The sequence below is a fragment of the Sylvia atricapilla genome, chromosome 6 (assembly GCF_009819655.1).
Source record: "Sylvia atricapilla isolate bSylAtr1 chromosome 6, bSylAtr1.pri, whole genome shotgun sequence".
NCBI lineage: Eukaryota > Metazoa > Chordata > Aves > Passeriformes > Sylviidae > Sylvia > Sylvia atricapilla.
In genome coordinates, this window is record NC_089145.1 from 49,668,805 (window position 1) to 49,689,451 (window position 20,647).

The 20,647-nt window shown below is 39.7% G+C and overlaps 1 protein-coding gene across 2 annotated transcripts in view; it reads right to left on the reverse strand.

The window, feature by feature from the left end:
- Positions 1-20,647, reverse strand: part of BEGAIN (brain enriched guanylate kinase associated) — a 161,311-nt gene that overhangs the window by 11,600 nt on the left and 129,064 nt on the right. The gene's annotated exons all lie outside the window — the stretch shown is intronic.

Consider the following 20,647-nt stretch of genomic DNA (forward strand, 5'->3'; position numbering starts at 1 on the left):
ACCTGATTGCAGGGTTAACACTCATTAGCAGAACACAACCCACTGTGGCATATCAGGAAAACGGTCTGATTCAAATTTCTTTCTGCCCACTAATTTAATCTTGTTACCAGTAGGATGTAACTCTTTATTATAAATTCAAAGAAATCAGTGGAAAGAATGAAATGCCACTGGCCCTTCCCACATTTTTGTCTCATTTTGATTTGCAGTGTTTATTGTACTGCCTCTCATATCAAAAATCATTGTGTACCAGTCATTTATAACACTGCATCCAGCCTTACATTGGTGTTAAAAAGTATGGTAGCTTCTAAGTGCTCTGAGATGGAGGCATCTTCTGTGCACACCAGCTGCAACAAGAAGATTTGAAAATTATCTTGAGGGTCTTTTGGAAAGGTGCATTGCCATAAGAGCAGAAAGTAGGCTAAACCCTAATATACATCTGTTTTGTTTAGTGGACTCAATCCAGTGACGAATTCACAGTCTCAGTGGTGCTGAGCAATAGGACAAGAGGCAACAAGTGGAAACTGAAACATGAGAAATTCATCTGAATATGAGGAAGAAATTGTGTAATGTGAGGGTGGCTGAGCAATGGAGCAGGGTGCCCACAGAGGTTGAGGAGATACTAAAAATCTCCTTGGACACAATTCTGAGTAAAGTGCTCCAGAGTACCCTATTTGAGCAGGGAGATAGGACTGGATCTCCAAGTGGATCTAGTGGATCCACTTCACTAGAAGTGGAGTGGTCCCTTCCAACCTCAACCATTCTGTGATTCTGTGAATGTCACTTCTCATTTTTAGTTGTGAAGGGCTAAAATTTCCCAAATGCCGTATTGCCGAGGGTCACAGGAAAATCTTCTATCAACACACACTTGACCTTGTCAGCTAATTGACAGCAATGGGAATCGGGTGTTTTGAAGTCCAAATGAATATCAAGGTTAATTATCCAGCTGCAAAGCACCAGCCTGTATTAAAGAACGGTGATTAAATTGGAAGTGGCAGCTCTCATCCTAAGCTGCTATTTAAAGAAAAACACCTTCTCAAATGGTCTAAGCAAACCCAGTTTGCTTTAAACTGCGCAGATATGATTGAAGTGTCTTTGTGAAGGTCTGAGCTGGCCTATTTTAGTGTCAGTTTTCTATGGAGTGTCTGTTCCCTGCTGTTGCCAGCCCTCCGTCCTGACAGTCCAGCTGTGCCTGGAGGCTGGTTCAGGCTTGACACCTCTCCCCTCCTCATTCCCATTGATCAGCCACTCCTGCCTGAGGACTACCTCACAGAAGGCCAAAGTGCAGCTTTGAGAGCTTGCAAGGCTCCAACCTTACTGATTTTAACCAGACACAGGGCTGTGGTTTTTAATTAGGCAGATCAACGTGGTTTAATATGAGACCCTTAACTCTCATTGATTTTATAGTGAACTAAACAACCAGGCACTTTGTAAACCTCCTGGCCATCTGTGCACCTCTAAAAATCTGTCTCCTTCGAGACTGTGACTGAAGATTACATTTTCAGAGCTATTTAGCTGTGTAATGAGATAGACAAGTGACTACCTAAGTACCCGCAAAAAATATGTCCCCTCAATTTTCTAAGTCATTTCATGCTTTTGAAGGATCCGGGTCCACTGAGTGCAGTCATAATCTTCCAAATAACCATTTGTATGGAAGATCTTATCAGTCCTTGTATGACCAGTTGTCATGCCAGGACAGCTGATTTGTAGAACTCTGTTGCTCTAGATCTCTCTGATCTCAATAACTGTTGCTCTTGCCTAGCCAAACGGACTTTACTCATTCTATTTTGCAGTTCAGGAGAGAATATCTGATCAAGGATTTATAGTTTTCAGGAGTGAAACTAATAAAAAGCAGCAGATTCAGGCATTAGAAGCAATACTTTACACTGCATTTGAGTAATGCTGAGTCTGGCTGAATTATGATTTCGTTTTATTTCACTTATGATAACATTTGGATGATGTTTCCCAGATTTTGTATCTGCTCAAGTATGACTTTAAAAGGTATTTTGTATTTTTTTAACTGTAAAACTCCCCTCAGTTCAAATTCATACTGTACAGGTCAGCAGGTGGACACCAAAGTAATAAACACCTCAGTAAAGCTGTGGAGAAGAGGGAATAAGAAGGAAAGGCCAATCCCAGTCTTCTCCACCATTATTAGTTCACATCTTTCTCTTGTTTCAAAGACATCTCAGTGTCTTTGACATAAGCAAAGGGTCTGTTTCAATGTGGCAAAATGAGGTAGCCTAAAAGTGGGCAAGACACTGAAATCCTTTGCATATTGGCCACACACTGTATATCCATCTTTGGAATTCAGGGATTCAGCCAATCGTTATTGTGGTGGAAGGGTGGCAACAAGAGGACAAAGGCTTAATCCTGACAATACCTATGGGAGAACAGTGCAGCTGGAAAAGAGTATCGTAGTGTTGGATCACTGCATTGGAAGGGTTGCTGGTCACTGCAGGCTGCAACTCTGAGGCTTCCATTTGCAGTCAAGCAATTGTATTTTCAACATCAGATTGTCGAAGAAGCGTGAAAGGAGGACAGGAATAATAATATCAATGCTATGACCATGAGTTGCAAATATAAATACTTATTTTACTTATAATCACTTTGGCAGATCCCTCTATTTCTGGTAGCTTGTAGAAGCTTCGTCCTCCTACTCTTCCATAAGGCTGATGACCCCTCCTCCCTCCTTTTGGCACTGCTTTCTGCTCTGCAGGTGCTCATACCCTACCTCTCAAAACTCAGTAGTGAATTAAATCATCGGCGTTATTGATATGCCAATAGCTTGCAGCTGGGAAGAGGGTTCCTGAAGTCCACTCCAAAATGCCAGAGCTACAGACTGCAGTGGGCTGAGTGGCTGGTGGATCCTTGTTCAAAAATCTTTGTTGAGTCAGCTCTGTGCATCTTCTGCCCCCCTCATCCCTTGACACAGAGCCAGCACACGAGAATACAGCTCTCTAGTGTCTGACTAACACAAGAGAACTCCAGTCATGTGCCCACATCTGAGTCAGATGAAATTTGTTCTGCCTGGTGACTCCAGCAATCACAGCACCTAGGCTGAGGGCACCTTGATCCTATCCTGGACATAGCGTGACCCTCAGTGCTTCCTTATCAGACCTGAGGAAGGGATTGAATATCTGTTCTTCACAAAGGAACCAACTTATATAATAAAATATATAATCTCTGTCTGGAACCTTGGGGCCTTTTTAATAATTTGCATCTGTCACAGTGAAAACATCCCTCATGTATTTATAGATCCATAAAAATATAAGTTGATGCTTTCAAAAGTGCTTGGTGCCATCTAGTCCCTACATCTGAAATCTGTGACATAAGTGGGGTGTAAAGAATTTTTGTAGGTTGATTCAGCATGAAATAATTAATAGATAAGGGTATTTTGAAAAGTAACAAAAGCTGGATAAAAAGATCTGCTTGTCTTGCATATTAGTGGATCCATAAATGTTCCTACTCTAGTCCTTCAGCAGAAATGGGCAGGCTAAAAGTTGTCCCTCTCTCTCTGGTAATGTTTCAGTCTCCCTTCATTGCTTTCCAGCAGCTGGAGGGTGTCCTACCATAAAGCAGTGTCAGCCTATTAGTCAAGGCTTGGCTGCTTGCTGTCGTCTCTGCTGTCCTGTGGGAGCTCTGATGTGTAGAGACCTTTGGAAAGCAGCCTCGGATTTGCAAATGGGAAGTGCTGGTCTGTGGAAATGTCAGACTTTTCAAACATGGCAAAGTAAATTGTGATGTTCCTGTAAGGAACATTTCTGTGGATAAAATTTCAATGCTACAGTGACAATAACGTAATGGTGGTACTGACCAGCAATGTATTAGCGGCCAGCAGTATTCCTTTGGAAATTCTTCTTAAAAAGTATTGCCCAAATGACAGAAGGAGAGTGAGAGACTTTTTCTGTTGCAACCACCAAAGTGATATGGTATTCCATCTTGAATGCCTTAGCAGAGGTTTATTACAATGTTTTTGGATGAGGAATACAGGCAGAATTTTGTTCCCTTTTTTCTCTTCTACTCGTCCAGGAGGAACACAACACTCTGACAGGAGAAATACTCCACTTTTGTGGACTAGCGTAACACCGTTAACTCAGTACTTTTCTCCTAGACCAGCAGTCACAATCTTTTCACTTTTCTTTTTTGCTTTAAGGTATCTGCTAAGAAAATGCAGGGGGCTTACTGTTCTGTGGATTGTAGTCAGCAAACAAGTGCTGACTGTGCAAGTGGGGGTATACTTTCAAAGCAAAGTCTATATGTTTTATGGTGACATTTTATAACCTCATTGAAATCATCTTATGAAGGACAAAACTGAGCAGTTGAAGATGACAAACTGGGAGGAGTGGTTGGTACAGCAGCAGGTGGTCCTGCCCTCCACAGGGACCACACAGGCTGGAAAAATGGCCTGACAGGAACTGCAGGAATTTAAACAAGGAGAGCTGCAAAATCCTGCACCTGGAGAGGAACAACCCCTTGCACCAATGCATGCACAGGACCACCCAGCATACACTGCAGCTTTTCAGAAAAGTATTGGGAGGTCCTGGTGGCAACCAAGTTGAACACAAGCCACCATTGTGATTCCTTGCTCCGCAGAAGGCCAAAAAAAAAAAAAAACAAAAACAAAAAAAACCCCTGGGCTGCAAGAGGCAATGTTGCCAGCAAGCTGAGGGAGATGGTTCTGCCCTTCAGCACTGCTCTGCCACACCCACAGTCCTGTGTCCAGTTCAGGTTCCTCAGTACAGGTGGATAAAGATTTACAGGAGAGAGTCTATGGACATACTGGTGGGAGTCTAGGAAATGGCCAGGAAGACAATTAAGGGATTGGAGCATCTCTGTTTTCAGGAAAGACTGAGAGGGCTGGGACCTTTAGCTTGGAGAAAAGACAGCTTGAATGGGATCTCATCAAATGTGGATAAATATCCAAAAGGAGGATGCAAAGAGGACAGAGCCAGGATCTCTCCAGCGGCGCCCAGTCACAGGACAAGAAGCAATAGGCACAATACTGGTGGCGCAACAGTGCTATCTGAGCATAGAAAACTTTAGCTGTTGAGGGTGACTGAGCACTGAAAGAGGTTGCCTAGAGATACTGTGGTGTTTCCACTCCTGGAGATATTAGAAAATTGTCAGGACATGGTCCTTGGTGACGTGGTGTAGGTGTTTGAGCAGGGAGTTTGAAGCCGATGATGCCCAGATGTCCCTTCAAACCTCAACCACTCTGTCCTTGTGTGAATTCTGTAATGTATGGCTACCACATCTCACTGGACTACTGTGATAACTGGGGTGGTTATGAAATGGCAGTTTAAATTTCTGTTATTAGCAAATGCTGATATTTGCATATAAGTAAATGTTCTTATTGTTATGGACAGATGATTTATTGAATAATTAATACATCTCAAGATCCTAATAAAATCAAGAACAGGTATGCATGGAATACAGTACACATTCACTTCTGGTTTTCCCTGGTATTCCATCAAGACTTCAGACAGAGCCAGATTTGACTTGTTGCATATATTCGGATGCGTGTCTTCTGGAGTCAGTGATGCAACATCTGGTTATTACTGATAATTACAGCAATCATGGAGGACGTGAGTGTGTTATCTATCATGAAGAAAGGGGCCCCCATATGCCCTGTGCATTCTCAGTGATAGTTCAATGACAGCACTTCAATGATGAGTGAGGATGAACTTGTTTTATAGCATCTGTCAGTACCTATTTCACATTCTGGTGAGAAATGAATAAAAGTGACCATTCTTTGTGGAATGGAAGATGGGGAGATTATGCAATAGTCTCTCCCACCAGGTGTGGAAAGTTTTCACTGTTGCAGAGGGTACTAAATTGAATTGTTTCAAGCTTAGGTGTAGTCTTCTTCCCATGCAGGTGTGTCATGGTCCCAGCTGAGCAAGGCAGCCTTCAAACCAAGGGATCTGTAAGCAGTCTTAAATAGAAACATATGTGGTGGTGAGCCTGGCTAGGCCAGGGTCATAGCCAACAAGGTAAAGAAAACAAGAATGAGACATGTAGTGGAAATAAAACCTTTTTTCCTCCTGTAACTCTGAAAGTTAATAGCTGCTCTATTTGCAGCACTTCCCTGCAGATTGTATGCATACCTTGTTTCATCCATTGGCTCATAAAGAAGCGAAAGATGGTATAGATTTTCAGGAATTACTGGGTATTCTCTATAGTAATTCCTGATTTTAAGGGTGTTAGTTTCTGCTCTGCAGATCTGCATGTTTTTATGGCAGATGACATGTTTGTCTTTATGCCTGTTTATGGATGCTCTGTGTGAGTTTATCTGCCAGTGAAGTGGATATCCCCTACTCACACTCACTTGCACCCACGGGAAAAAACTGTAATAAAAAGAGTGAACTGACAAGATCAGAAGAGCAAATAATAATGAAAGACTTTTCAATGAATAATGAGACTGTATCAACTGATACCAGTTCACAACATGATCCTTGGGGTGCAGGATTTTTTTTTTTTTAGGTGCTGATAATTGCAGCCTGAAAGCAACATTTAATACACATTACATTTTTAGTTTTACTTCTTTGCATAACAATGTTATTATGGTTTAACAGTAAAATGAGTATCCAAAGGAGCTGTTCGCCTACAGATTCACTGAACCTGCAAGTCTATTTAAGAATGTATGCCTTTACAAGCAAAAGAGGAAAAGAGCTAAACATTTAGCAGATTTATGAGGTAATTCTTTATCAAGTTACAAACAAAACTGCAGGAATGTGTAGGGATGTATGTAGAGGCTGTGGCAGCATCCTGATTGCAGTTCATCATCTACCACTGTCTCATCTTTTTCTTCGCAGAGTAGTAATCCCCAGGACACCCATCCTTGTCTCAATACCTCTTCAAAATGCTAATAGAGCCTGGCTTTCAGGAATGCTGCTACATTGTGGTAAGGAGGAATGACTAATTCATTATATTTATCCTACATGATATTAGATATTTATTTAAAGTAATTTTATGTTGCCAAGCTGCCAAGGTTGCAGACAAAGCTGCATTCTTCAGAGACAAATGTATGGCACTGTGGATTTGAAAATACCCATTTTTCTGGGCAGGTCAGAGAAAATGTGTTGTTGGTGTATCTTTTGCCTTAGGTTTTACCTACTGCAAAAATCTATGTCATGTTGGAGTTCTTCCACATAAAGAAGATAGTGGCAAGAACATTATTCCAGTGTGACAGGGCTTTCTTATGATGAACACATGGGATAAAAGGAAGTGACAGATGTTTGACCCTTGGGTTGGCTCAGGAGGAGACTGGATTGTCTGTCCTTGCCCACAGCTTAATATTTTTTTCTTTAATTTTATTTTGTAAGTCCTCCTAGGAGCTCAGCAAAATAATTTAAAATAATTACATGTCATAGTGATATGAAAGGAATGGAGACTTCAGCTGATCTTGTGGTAAGGAGCAAAACATTTCGCAAAAAAGAAAAAGAAGTTGTGTGAATGGGTAGAAAAGGAGAAGTTCCACTGCTGCAGGCCGCACAAGGCTCTTCAGCCTTGTAGCTTGAAGCTGTCACTCTAAGGAGTGATTGCCTGACACCCAAACTTTCCAGCCACAAAGGCTCCTCTTTGGAAATGGAGAAATTACTGGAGACTTGGATGTTACTTAAACAAACTACTTACATGGTTTAGAAAGAGGAGGTGGCAATAATTTCTAGGAGTAAAGGAGTAAAATGGTCTAGGAGGAAAAATGGTGTATTCTGAACTTTGGAATATTCATTCATATTAATTGCAGATTATTTTAATATGCAAGTTAATTCTAGTTAGAGTTGACTACTTAAACAAGGACAATTTCCCAACGAAATAAAAATAGTAAGGGCTAGATTATTTACCAGATTTTACTCTTTAATAATTTGTTCTGCTCAAGGAATTTTGAAAATTCACGTTTCCTGTCACCTTTTGACATTTTCTTTTAATAATTAGTTGTGTAGAAGAAAACTTAAAGTCCCTTCCTTTCCCCCTGTGACTAAGAGAATGGTTTATCTAAATACTCTCTTGGGAGCTAAAGTACTTCTCTGTCAGAAAATTATTCTCTGATATATCACAGTCCTGTGGCAAGGCTGACTTTTCCTCTCTGGGTTCAACCTTGCACTTGAATGCACAGAATCCAGTCTTGCAGTGACAATCTGTGATGAGCTGGATTTGTGCCCAGGCTCTGCTTGGTGGACTCTGAGCAGCCCAGAGCCAGCCCCGCAGCTCTGCCCTCCCCACAGAGCTTGTCACAGTGGCAAACCTGCAATTAGGATTATTGCTGCATTATTCTTATACCTTAGGCTTCTCTCTCACTACTCCACATATTGGGCTCTTCCTCTTGTGGATTTTGATCTTTCTAAATATGTCCATGTGTGCATGTCTTTATATTCTGTTCCCCTAATCTCTTATATCTGTTTAATATACATTGAAACATCTGCTGGGATATCGATTGGGAAGATTTGGTAAGCTGTCTGAAAAATTTTAAGTGTAGTACAGGGAATAAACATAATATACTTGTGTCTTTTCTGCGTGAATTAGCCTCTCCTTTTTTATTAAAATATATCTCTGCTATTTACTTTGTAAAATCTCATGTTGGGTAAAGATACTTAAGGTTTGGTGTTTCCCTCCCACCCCAATCAACCCCAGATCCTCGAGAACATTTAGAGAAAATCCCTATAAGCTCTTTTCAAGGCAAAGCAGGGGAGATGCATTAAAATACCCTTTTCAAATATCCAGCCCCTCAGACCCTGCTAAATAGTGTCTTTTTGGCAGCATCCCAATTCAAACTGCCATAATCAAGTATAATGACTACATTAAATAACTATTGAAAAAAAAAAAAAAAAAAAAAAAAGGTGTAGAAAAGGAAAGGGCCACTATACAAATTCCTTGAACAAAGATAGAATTTTGCTTCCAGCCCTGCTAGTAGGTTACTCAAATCTTTGTCTCTTAATGCAGTTTGGGGGTTCTTGTTGTAGTTACTTTTAATATGAATTTAATTATGATTCTTTGGAATTGCTGAGGAGCCCAGCTGGGAGGGACAGGTGGGACAGTGCCAGAGAGCTGGAGTGGTGTTTGCTGCAGGTTGTGGTCACAGGCGGCTTTGCTGGATAGAGCCACATTTGATCCCCACAGGGGGGACACTGTTTCTGCTCCCTGTGCTTGAGGAGCAAACTCTCCTGGCAGAAGGAAAGGCTGCAGAATGGATTGCTTGCTGTAACTGATTAAGTTTTACTATAAGGGAAGTGCAACACTTCCTTCCCATCTGACTGCTGGGATCAAATCCAAAGAAAATTAAAGATGGATATATTTTTAAGAACAAGCAGATAGGAAACTCACTGCAGGGTGTTGTGTTGGTATTCAGGATGGTCATTTCAGCTGTTGCCTCCAGAGTCTCTGTAGATGGGAGAGACTACCTTTTGATCAAGAGAAATGTCACAACCTTTGTTCCATGTCATAAGATCAGCTGCCTTGAATCAGAACTCCTCTGTGCCATTTTAGTTTTTCTGAAATTTCATTTACCTCCTTAACTATCCTGAGTTCTATTGTAACTCCACAATTTTTTTTTTTTTCAGTAGTAAATGTGGTTTAAAAGGTCTTAGCTGCTACATAACAGTTCAGGACCCCATCAGCTGTGGTGGCACAACTTTGGCCATCCCGAAAGCCAGACTGACCAAAAATAGCCCTTCAAAACTGAAAAGCCCTTTGTTTGGAAAAGAGATATGTTAAACTACTTTTTCCATTAAAAAAAAGTGTACATGGATTCAATATCCTCAGTATTTCTCCATGACATTCAGAGATCTGGCTCACAGTTTAGTTTAAATATTTTCCAATGGCATCCCAAGATTCAGTTATCTTTTGCCCTGGAGCCTGGGAAAAAATTTGAACACTGTAATTTCTTTTCTTAATTCCATTTATTATAGCTATTCATATATTTCCTAATAATATTAAGTCTCTAAGGTATTATTTTCACAGCAGTTTAGAAATATTAATATCCTCTTGCAAAGAGGCTAAAGCAAACCTTCCCTTATTTATATGTCAGGGGTGTCATCATCCAAGTCTAAGCCAGACACTTTCCTGCCTTCATTCAATCAGCATAGAGATTTCTTCAAAGCATGAAATTCCTCATTGCATGATGATTTTTTTTTTTTTTTTTTTTTTTTTTGAGGATCAGCTCTCCAATGGTGCCTGTTTCTCTCTACTGGCTGATAAAGATGCTAAGGATAATAATGCTTCAGACATACACACACAAAATAGATGTCTAGCATGTAGATATCTAAAAGCAGGTAAAATGAAGCTTACTTTGAGTAACTAGCTCTATGGCACACAAATCTTGTTTGGCAGAGACAGGGACTGAATCCATTTCTCCCAAGACATAAATCTAGTAATTCATGGGAAGCTTGCTTTTCTGAGTCTGTAACTGTCCCCAGGGAAGAGCAGCATGAAGAGATTTTACAACTAATGTGAATCTATTTGAGACAGACTTTCAGTAAGTTGAATGTAATGACCTGTTTGACGGGAAAACCTCAAGAAATGAAGAATATGCTATTTCCCTGGAAACCAGGAGCTCTATGCCTCTGCCTGTGCTAAGAGTTTCCCCCTTTGAACGGGTCTGGATCCTCAATGTACTTCTTGTTTTGCCTGATTAAAAAGCTGTCTGATATTTAGCATTTTCTCTCTGTGAAGACATTTATATTCGTCAGTTTTCTTTCTTCACTGCACAAGACACGTGAATTGCCTGAGTCTCTTGCTGAGGTAGCTTCTTTACCTCTCAAGTCTTTTCAATTTCCAGACAGCTTGAATGATTCTACAAACCCTCTAAAAAATTGTCAATCTCTGAATTTCTGCCCCTGTCTTCAAACTGGACTTTCTTTTATCTGAAACTATGATGAAATTATCATTCTGCTCTATTCACTTTTCTCATGGTTATACAAATATTACTTTTGTTATTTTTGTCATGACTTGCTGCTGGGTGTTCATGTGGAGTTGTTCAACCAGCCTAAATTTCAGAGTCAGTGACCTTTCCTTAGTCCCTCCTTTCCAGAGCAGAACACATTCCCTTTACTTCTTCCTTCCCATTTTTATGCATTATGGTCTGCAAGGCACCCTCACAGATTTTATGCTTTTAAATGTGTATGGAAAAGCATATTTTGACTGAATGGGAAGATCTTACTGAAGGCACTGGTCATTTGAATTGTTTTGCTTATCGACATTTAACAATATTGCTAATCTTTTTGTGTTAATTGCTAATAATTTTGTGTTTATTTTAGGACACCGTTGAAAACATTGGTTTGTGCTGAGACCTCTACCAATCACTGAGCTGTCCTGATCCAGCTTTTTGAACAGACTCTTTGAAATGGAAATACCACAGTGCCTGCTAGTTTTTGAGGTGACTTTTGCTGCAACCCTTATGCTAACTGCTTCTGATACTGTATCATGTTTATTTAATAATCCCAATCATATGAAGTGGTACTTGTCAATTCTTACTATTCAAATATGTCTACTCAATTGCCTTTTCAAAAGAAATTGTGGTTCACTTAATATTTTTTCATAAACATATGTTGATTTTCATAGTTTCTACTCTTCTGATTTAATTTTCCAGTAGCCAAACAACATAGAGACTGACTTTTTAGTGTTTCTACTACCTCTATTTGCCCCATTCTATGCTTGACCTCTTGGATGTTGGTGCAATTGGTTCAGAATTATCTCTATATTGAGAGTCTTATTTAAAATGAACATCACATTTAACATTAACACATTAGAATGTATTTCTAATTTAGTTTGGAGTAGGAAGCTGGGAATCTGTTCAGCTGGTTCTTTTATGAATCTTAGGTGGAAATTTATGTAGGCTCCTGTTTTATATAAGAAAGATTTTGCAAGTGTTCTCTAAGACACATTGCTCAGCGTTGTCTGTAGTTTCCATTGACTTTGGAAGTTGGGTCGCAATCTGTAGTAAAAAAAAAACGTTCAGCCTTAAAGCAAAGCGTGTCACAAGGTCTCTGCCTCCTGCTAAGGGCAGCTAAGTGAACAGGGAAAAGTCCTCATCTGTTTTCTAGCCCACATGGCAAGGCAAGGACTTGAAGTGCCACGAAATGACTCACTTAGGTCAGAATAAGACATTTCCTTGCCAACCTGGTGCAAGAAGGACATTAAAGCTACTGTCCAGGAGGGAGCTGCTGCACCTTTGGGCTACACAGGGCCAGAGAGAGAATATGGGGGATCTTTGCCCAGCACAATTATCCTTGAGGTTTGAGGTATCCCAACAGCAGAAGCATTTAGTAAATCTCTGCGTGCTACATAGAGAGATTTTGGAAATTTCTTCTGGAAAACATACAGATTTTCCTGGGTGAGATTAAAACTGTCCATAATGAACTTCCCACTCTAATTTTGGCACCCTTGATTTCTTTTCTTAACTGTGGTGTCTGTCAGATGCCATTGATTTGAAAGTTAGTTGCTGCTTATAATGAATTAATTTACTTTCAGAGGCAGCTCTCTGGAAGCTGAGAAAAGCAAAACCCAAACCCCAAAGCAAAATGAAAACCACAAAACTTACTGGTAAACTCACAATATCAAAAGTAATTATTTTTTCCCTCTCTTAGTAATTTGGGTTTATTTGCCACTTCTCTAGGGGATGGTCCTTCAGTCATAGACACTGAAATAATTTGACAATTATTTCCTTCCTGCTGAAAGAATACAAAAAGCCCTGGGAACCTGGTAGATAAACTGTTCTCTGCCATTAAGAAAATGAGATTTAGTGCCTTAACCAAGTCCTCTTTCACCATGAAGAATACAGCTTTACTGGTTTATGGAAAACGTAACTATTGGACAGAATGTTAGGCCCCAGAACCTGTCAGAAGAGGAAGGAAAGATAATAGACTCACAGTTGTGAACACACTGTTTAATCCTTAGGGCTTTGATCTCAGGAAGGAACTTCAGAGAAATTCTTTTTAATCATAATTGAGGATGAAATGAGAAATATTTGACAGAGAATAGACCCCACAAAATTGAAGATTAGAAGCCAGACCCAAATGCACCATTCTACAAAAGCCCATATCCTTCTGGTCCTGTTGATTGTCTTCTGGTTCCTTCCATCTCACTGTTGTCCAAAAGTATTTCTAGGACCATAGTTTTAAATTCAGTGAAATTTTTAATCTCGTTAGTCTAATTTTTGTCCTCAGCCATTGGTTGATGAGTTTTGTTTATGACTTGGTTTATTGACTTTTTTTTCCTTGTATTTCCACATTGTTCTGTTTGAATTTATCCTCCACACAATGTAGTACATTGCATGTACTAGTTGTCTTCAAAATTGACATCTAATTTACTGGTCCTTTTTTAATTCTTCCTGTCATAACATCTTATGCTTGAAGAGTGCAGATATAATTTGCTTTTCAGCTACTGGGGTCTATTTATTGAGAGAAATGTGCTAATGTGGATGGACACTGAAGAGCTGTGTTAATTCTCATTAGTGATAAAAAATTTGTGTCAAGGCTTTAGACAAAATCTCTGGTTGTTAAAATGTTTCTTTTATCCTAATTTTTAGCTCTGTCTTTGAATCTTAACAAATATCCTTTCTGTTCTGCCACTCCAAAAAAAGAGAATGAATACTTTCCCTGTCCATGAGTATATTTTGGATAAGAGGACAAACTTCAGGCAACCTGACAGCTAGAAAGTGATGCTGGCTTCTGCACTAGTCTCAAGTTTCATCAGAAGTCATAAGAGTTGTTCTAAGAGATAAGGAAATCCAGTACATTCTGGATAGAAACTTTTAAAAATCTCCTTCTTTATCTGGCTGTGGTAAGGAAACCTTCTGGCGTGCTCCAGAATCTAGCTCCAGTAAATGTGTAAAGTCATCAGCAAAACAACAGCTTGGTTCTCTCTCAATATATCTTAAACTACTGTAGGAAAATATAACTTAATATAGATATTTTAAATTTCCTGAAGTATATTTTAATCCACATAGGTAGGAGGAAAAAATGCTTTCATTGAAGGTAATAGAAGAGCTATACTATTTAAACCTCATCACAGCCTGTGCTAACTGCTTTTAGTGATAAAACTAGACACTACTGGAAGGTACAGAAACACTTCCTACCACTCTGGCAGGATTTCAAAGTCCATATTTTCCAGCAGATTAGATACAGAAGGTTGATTCTAAGTAATGTCTTAATTGCTATTTGATAGCTAACAAAGATGCAGCTTAAGAGCTGGCAGGAGATGCCATAGCAGATTTTAGGTTCTCTAGATCTCTCTGTGTGAAGATCCAGGCATTCATAAAATAATTTGGCCAACTCAGTCAAAACAACTTGTTTTTTTAATAGTTTTTCTATACCAGCAAGAAGACCACTGTGGTCACTTATCTGATCCATCTAGCTCATTCCATAAACATTTCAGTCAGTGATTCCTGTGCTTGAAGAATACAAATTTGGTTTTCTATTGGTAGGTAAGTGACAGAATAACCTGCAGAAAGCTGGCTGACACTTCATGAGGAGATTGTTGCCTATCTGGAGAAGGCTCAGTCTGACATGTCCTCTACATATCCTGGCTCAGTAAGAACCATCCTGGAGGCATCTCAGTGCTCCATGTGGCTGAAGGTCATCACCAGAGCAGCTTGCCTAGTCCTTGGGCTTGGCATCTTGTCAGATCTTTGAGCTCTGCTTTGGATGGGCATATGAGTCTGTCCAGTCTTCCCTGCAAAGTCCTTGTCAGGGTTGACCCCATGCCAGCCTCAGAAAGAAGAAAGGCTGCCCTTGAATGGGGCTTAGAGCCAGGTCATTGTCATGAGGGTGGATGGGCGTGTGAAGACTATAGGAGAAATGGAAGTGAGAAATATAAGTGAAACAGTGAGATCTTTAAACTGTACAGCATGTCATTTGTCACTGTTTGCCACTGTCAGGTGACCATGGACTTGTTAGAAGCTTGGAATTGAAAACCTTAATGTATTCTTTGCAGGAACAAAAGCTCCTGAATTATGCAGCAGCCTAAAATGTTCTTACTACAGGTGACTCAGCTTCTGGATGCATTATTTAAAGAGCTCTGTGATATCAGTCTGCTGCCATGGAACTGCAAGCTATACCTCCCTTTTTTACTGGTGTATCTTTACAAATCCTAATTCTAATTGCAATCGTGGAAAACAGTCCTACAAAGGGACTTCTGCAGTTTACATTCATCTTCATCCACCTTTGCAGCTGCCTCCAGCAGTGTTTTAAATATACAATAGAACTGATGGTAACTCCTTTCTGATTTTGGAGAATGATGGCTGGAACCAGATCTGCATTTCTAGTCTATGAAAAGACATTTCAGGAATACCTAAACTCTGCTGAGGGATTGTCTGGAAGATGTGGAGCAGCATCAGAACAGCAGTTTAAGATGCTCAAGTGCTCTGTCAATAGGAAGGAAGAGGTGGAAGCAGAACTTTGCAAGTTTGAACTATATGCCAAGACAGAGCCGTGTGCCTTGTCTCAGGTCAGGGTTTTAGTGATTATGTGATGCTGGTGTAGGAAGACAAACTTAAGTTATGGCTTATCTTCAAGCTTCAATCAGTAAACCACTGAACAGAAGCTACACATCTCATATCACTTGATCAACTTTTACACCTGTGGAAGGTCAAAGGAATGCTTAGAAGGGACATCAAAGGTCATCTAGTACAGTACAGATGTGTATTTCTTTTTGTTGTTGTTGTGTTACTTAAATAAAGTAGCCTGAACATTTTATAAGGCTCATTTTATATTATTAATCTGTTCCTATAAGGTTTTCTTCAAATTTACACCATAAAAACCTGATCTGTATTTCAAAATGCGATGGACAAATCAATTTTAAAATAGAATTTACTTTCCAGGTTTAAAACTGAAAGGTATTAGCCTGTGTTCATAGCATGAATGAGATGCACCACATTTCTTTCAAGAGAGGGTTACAAACCAACCATCTCATTGGGATAAATTATGGTGCCAGAACAGAGTTGATGAAAGAGCCATTTTATTATCATACTACTTTTGAGGATGAGGAGGAATTTCCAAATTAAAGAATCAAGTGTGAGTGTGAGAGTATGTGTGAGAAAAATCACTCCAGCCTGAAAATTTTCATAACACTAATGTTAATTTCTTTCCTCTCTCAAATTTCATTTTTGAAGGCACTTTTCATGGCACTCCTGAAAGTGGGAAAAATTATGACTGGCTATTTCTTTAGTGATTGCAGACGATGCCATCTCCTGACTACTGGGAAGAAGTGCTGGATAAGAGTCAGAATTGAAAAGTGAGTCAGAATGGATAATGTGTTCATTTTTCAGCTCCCCAACTACATACAATAGAACTTCTTGATGATATTTACTACCAGGCCCCATTCTCAAAGTAATTCCAAGTTACTCTGCATATCAACCTGAGCAGGATCCTGAAAGCCACATAGTTACCCTGGTATTCCTAACTATGGAAAACTAAGGGTTAACAAGCACTGAATATATTTGGAAAATGACTGGCATGAGAGTGCAGAGGAGCTAATTAATGCTCCTACCTTTTCAAATGCCTGTTGAGATCAGGACAAGAAAAATGTGTTTTGCCCTTTAAGAAAAAATTGAAAACAGTATCAATTATGACAGCAATATTGGAAGAAAAAAAGCAGGTGCCATATGGTGTTATGGCATGTACAGGCACTACAAGGATGATTGTTAACTAAAATTAATAGAAATTTAATGATGGGATGTTACTTTTTTCCCTAGTATTGCAGTAGTTCTTTGGGAGATTTATTCATTAATCAGGACCCCAGTAAAGAGCAAAATGCCATGTAGAGAAGAAGAATGAACAAGATCCCAGGGTCAGTGGGGATCAGCCTAAGCATACCTGAGCCAAATCCTGTGTTCTAGTAGAAAGGAGCCTGGTTTTGTTTGTTAGGAGAGCTCTTTAGGATTCATGCTTCTACATCTGCATGATTCTTTTGAATTCTTTCTCGAAACATGACTCTTGCCAAAGACAGAGAATTCGTTGACCTCCTCAGCTGCTGGAAAATCTTGTCAGGTTTCTGATATATCAGTTAATATATATACATTTTGTATGTATATACATACATTTTGTATGTATATCAAGAGTGATAGGTGGGGAGTGCTGCCTTGCACAGGAGATCTGTGCTGTCTCAGAGATGCTGATGCTTATTTATGTGTCGTTACATGGTCATGCTCAGAAGAGGAAAAATTACTTTTTGTGCTCTATTTTAGGCATTTCTCTGTCTTTCTCTGGATATAATAATTGTTTATCAAAACTGAGTATGTTGGTAACTCTTGGTATCTCCTCTTAGCCTTCCTATTTGCTTTGCTTTGCTCTCTCTGCCCCCACTACATCTTCTACCAAACAATTCAGCCTCTGTTACTTTTGCCTTAGCCAGACTCAGTTTGCAGCCAGCTGGCTTTCAGCTGACTCTCTGACTTCTGTGAAATATTCTGTGTATTCCTCTAGCCTAGATTATTTTTGTTGTAAGCCCTCAGCACGCCTTTATTTTCACTGCTGGCACAGAACATGGTCCCTGAAAGAGTACATGACATGAAAGAAAAGCCATCATCTGCTGCCCAGTCAACACACTCGAGTGAATCCAAGGACAGAACTCCTACAACTGCAGAACACTTCCAAAAATGTGTTCTTCCTTTGTCTCTGTGAAGCACAAAGGTCTTCGGAAGTTTATCACTACCCATATAAAGGCATCGAATACAGAGCAGTGTGGGAAAATGCTCAGCTCCCAAAGAGAAATGGTGGAGGCCAAATGTGCATTGGACTGGAGAGGACCCCATGAGTTAATGACTCCTACTCCTTGCTGTTTCAGACAGCTGGGCTGGAAATGCTGACCCTAAACTGATCACACTTCAGCAGCAATGTGACTAGGCAGTGGAACTGATCCTCATAAAAGTTTTCTAGTCCTCTGGGGATTTGCAACCTTTGTCTAATACTCAGGCTAAATTTATTAAAGGCTAATGAGTATCCATTTGTTATTGCAGCAGAAGTGTCTTTTAGTTTAAATAGCTTTTAGCCTCTGCGAAGTTTACAGAAACTTAGACTGATGAGTTTATAGAAAGCAGTCAGAATCCCCACAACCTTTATTCTCTTAGGCCACACAAGCCAGCATCTTTTAATCTCATTTCAGAAGATAAATTCTTCATTTCCTTGATTATTGTAGCTCTGTTACAGACTAAATTAATCTTCCTTGCATCTGGATGCCCAAGACTGCATATTGTATTCCAGATGGCCTCATCATGGTCTTGTTCTCTAAAAATGTCTCACAAGGGACATCTGAAACCAAATGATTTTTTCAGCTATGATTGACTAATCAAGCCAGAATTTTATTGCTTTCTGGCACCTCCAGTGGGCAATCCCCAATTTATAACATATTTTTTTCATTAGTTTGAGAGCACAGTTTTGTCCTGCCTGTGGGTGGGCACACATCTGAGCAAAGTGGGGAAGAAAAGTGCCTTTGATGCTCAGTAAAGTGGCTGCAGCCTGTGGAATGACAGTTCCCCCCATAAAGTGATTCAGCACGAAATTCCATCTGATGTTGAAAGTGCTAATCTATCCTTACTGACTACAGAAGCAACTTGGAAACTTGGAAATTTCATGTTCCTAAATTTGGCGACTTGGATAGGTGGGCTGAGCCCATCCAAAGATGTGCAGTACACACACACACACACACACACACACACACACACACACACACACACACACACACCTTGTAGTGTGAACAGCAAAATCTCATCCTGTTTCTGTGAGCAAGGGGCACCCATTCTTTTTCCACGTTTCCCAGTTCCCACCACAGCAGCACAACTGATGGAACTGATATAGGACTGACTGTAGGAAGGCCTTATAATATTTGCTTTCTCTGATCATAAAACTCAGTTCCCTAGAATGACAGTGGTTCAGCTGCCTTTTCACTTAACATGATCATACCCTGTTACCATGCAGTAATGTTCTGTTTTGTAACTTCTGTATGACTGTCTGCCTCACTTCTTTTTGGGCTAACCTGAACATCAATTTCTTCATTCTCCTTTAAACAACTTATTTTATTCTTGTGCTGCACATACGAGGTGCATATAAACACATACAAGGTTTATTTTGCTACATATTTTATTTTCCCCTGTGTAGTCTAACATACCTTGAGTTTTGGCAATTTTAAATGTATTTCTATGATTTATGAGATACAAGTTTCTCCTTCCAAGCCTCTCAGATTCTCAGTTTATTCAAAGTATTACCTGCAAGGAAATTTCTCATGCAGGGAATCTCAGAAATGCTCTACACAATTTTTCCTTCAATTCTGCAGTGCATAATTCTGTATCCTTGATTTCAAGAGCTTATAGGCCTTTTTCACATTCCAAATTCTTGAATTCTTTAGTCCAGTTAAACAGCCCTTTTAATTCCCCTGAATTCTATCAGTCTAGATAAATATTCCTCTCTGATATTCACTGTAAAGTCCAAAGTCACATCTGCACATACAAATCTGATTACTCTATTACTCTCTTTCTGAGGTATCTCTCAAAAGAGAAAAGAGTGTTTTTCTATACATTATTTCTTTAATGGTGACCATTTGAGTGCTTCCACAAGCTAGTACTGGTTGAGATTCTCAAGCTGCCTTTCGTTGGGGTGGATCATATCCTCTTTACAACTGCATGGACCTTCCCTGTACCATGGTAGTGACTAAGCAACTTCCTTTAACTGCATCCTCTGCTCCCTGTGGAAAACACCTCCAATAGATATTCTGGTAAAAATTAGTCACAAGTAAGGAAGAAAAGAAATAAACTTGCATTCTGCTACACTTCTAACTGCGGCTGTAACTGTTCCCATGATAATCAGTGAATTACTTTCAGTCTAACCAGTATCACACATTTACTGGATTTTAGTTACTTCCATTTTAATGGAAGAATTGTGGAAGAAAAATCTTATACCATGGGAACTGTTCTTTCAGGCCATTCACATAACTGTGAGATGAACAATTTCTCAGTTCTCCTTCCAAGTTTACAAATATAGCTCAGACAAAATGATATCTCTTGTGGGAGAGAATGAAATACAAGATACGTATTTCTTACCCAGAACTCAGTCATCTAACTGTGTGACTTGCAACTAGATTGAAGTAATTGCACTGAAATTATGAGGTGCATAACAGCAGAAGGACTTGGAAAATGTAGGGATTCATTTTTTAGGTTTACAGTGCTATCCACAGCAAGTGATTATCCCAGCTCTGTTTTTTCTTACAATTTCTTACCCATTCCTTAGGCATATGTGTCATTCCTAATACACCAGAGAAGGAGGAGGATCTTTAAAACTCAAGATTTGGGCTAAAAGTGATCCTGTATGGGTAAGGCTTGAAACAGACTTGTGACTCCTGGTGACATAGAGAGGATATATATGCTCATTTAAAGTAAACCATGGGCTTTGGACTCTGCTTGACAGCTTATTTGGTTGACAGTTTAATTTCTAGTGCATGTTCTCTTGTGTGCTCTCTGTCTCTCTCTCCTTCTCTTCTCCCTTGCTCCTCCCCTCCTCTCCACTGAAATTAGAAGTAGGAGCTTGGAGGTCTGTATTTGATCATCCAGTCAAACTTCAGTGAGATGTGATTTCTCTCTCAGTTTGTGTCTTGGGATGTTGGGCTGAAGGTAATTTTATCTCCTTGAACCATGTTAAAGCAGGATTGGGATTTCAGCTATGCT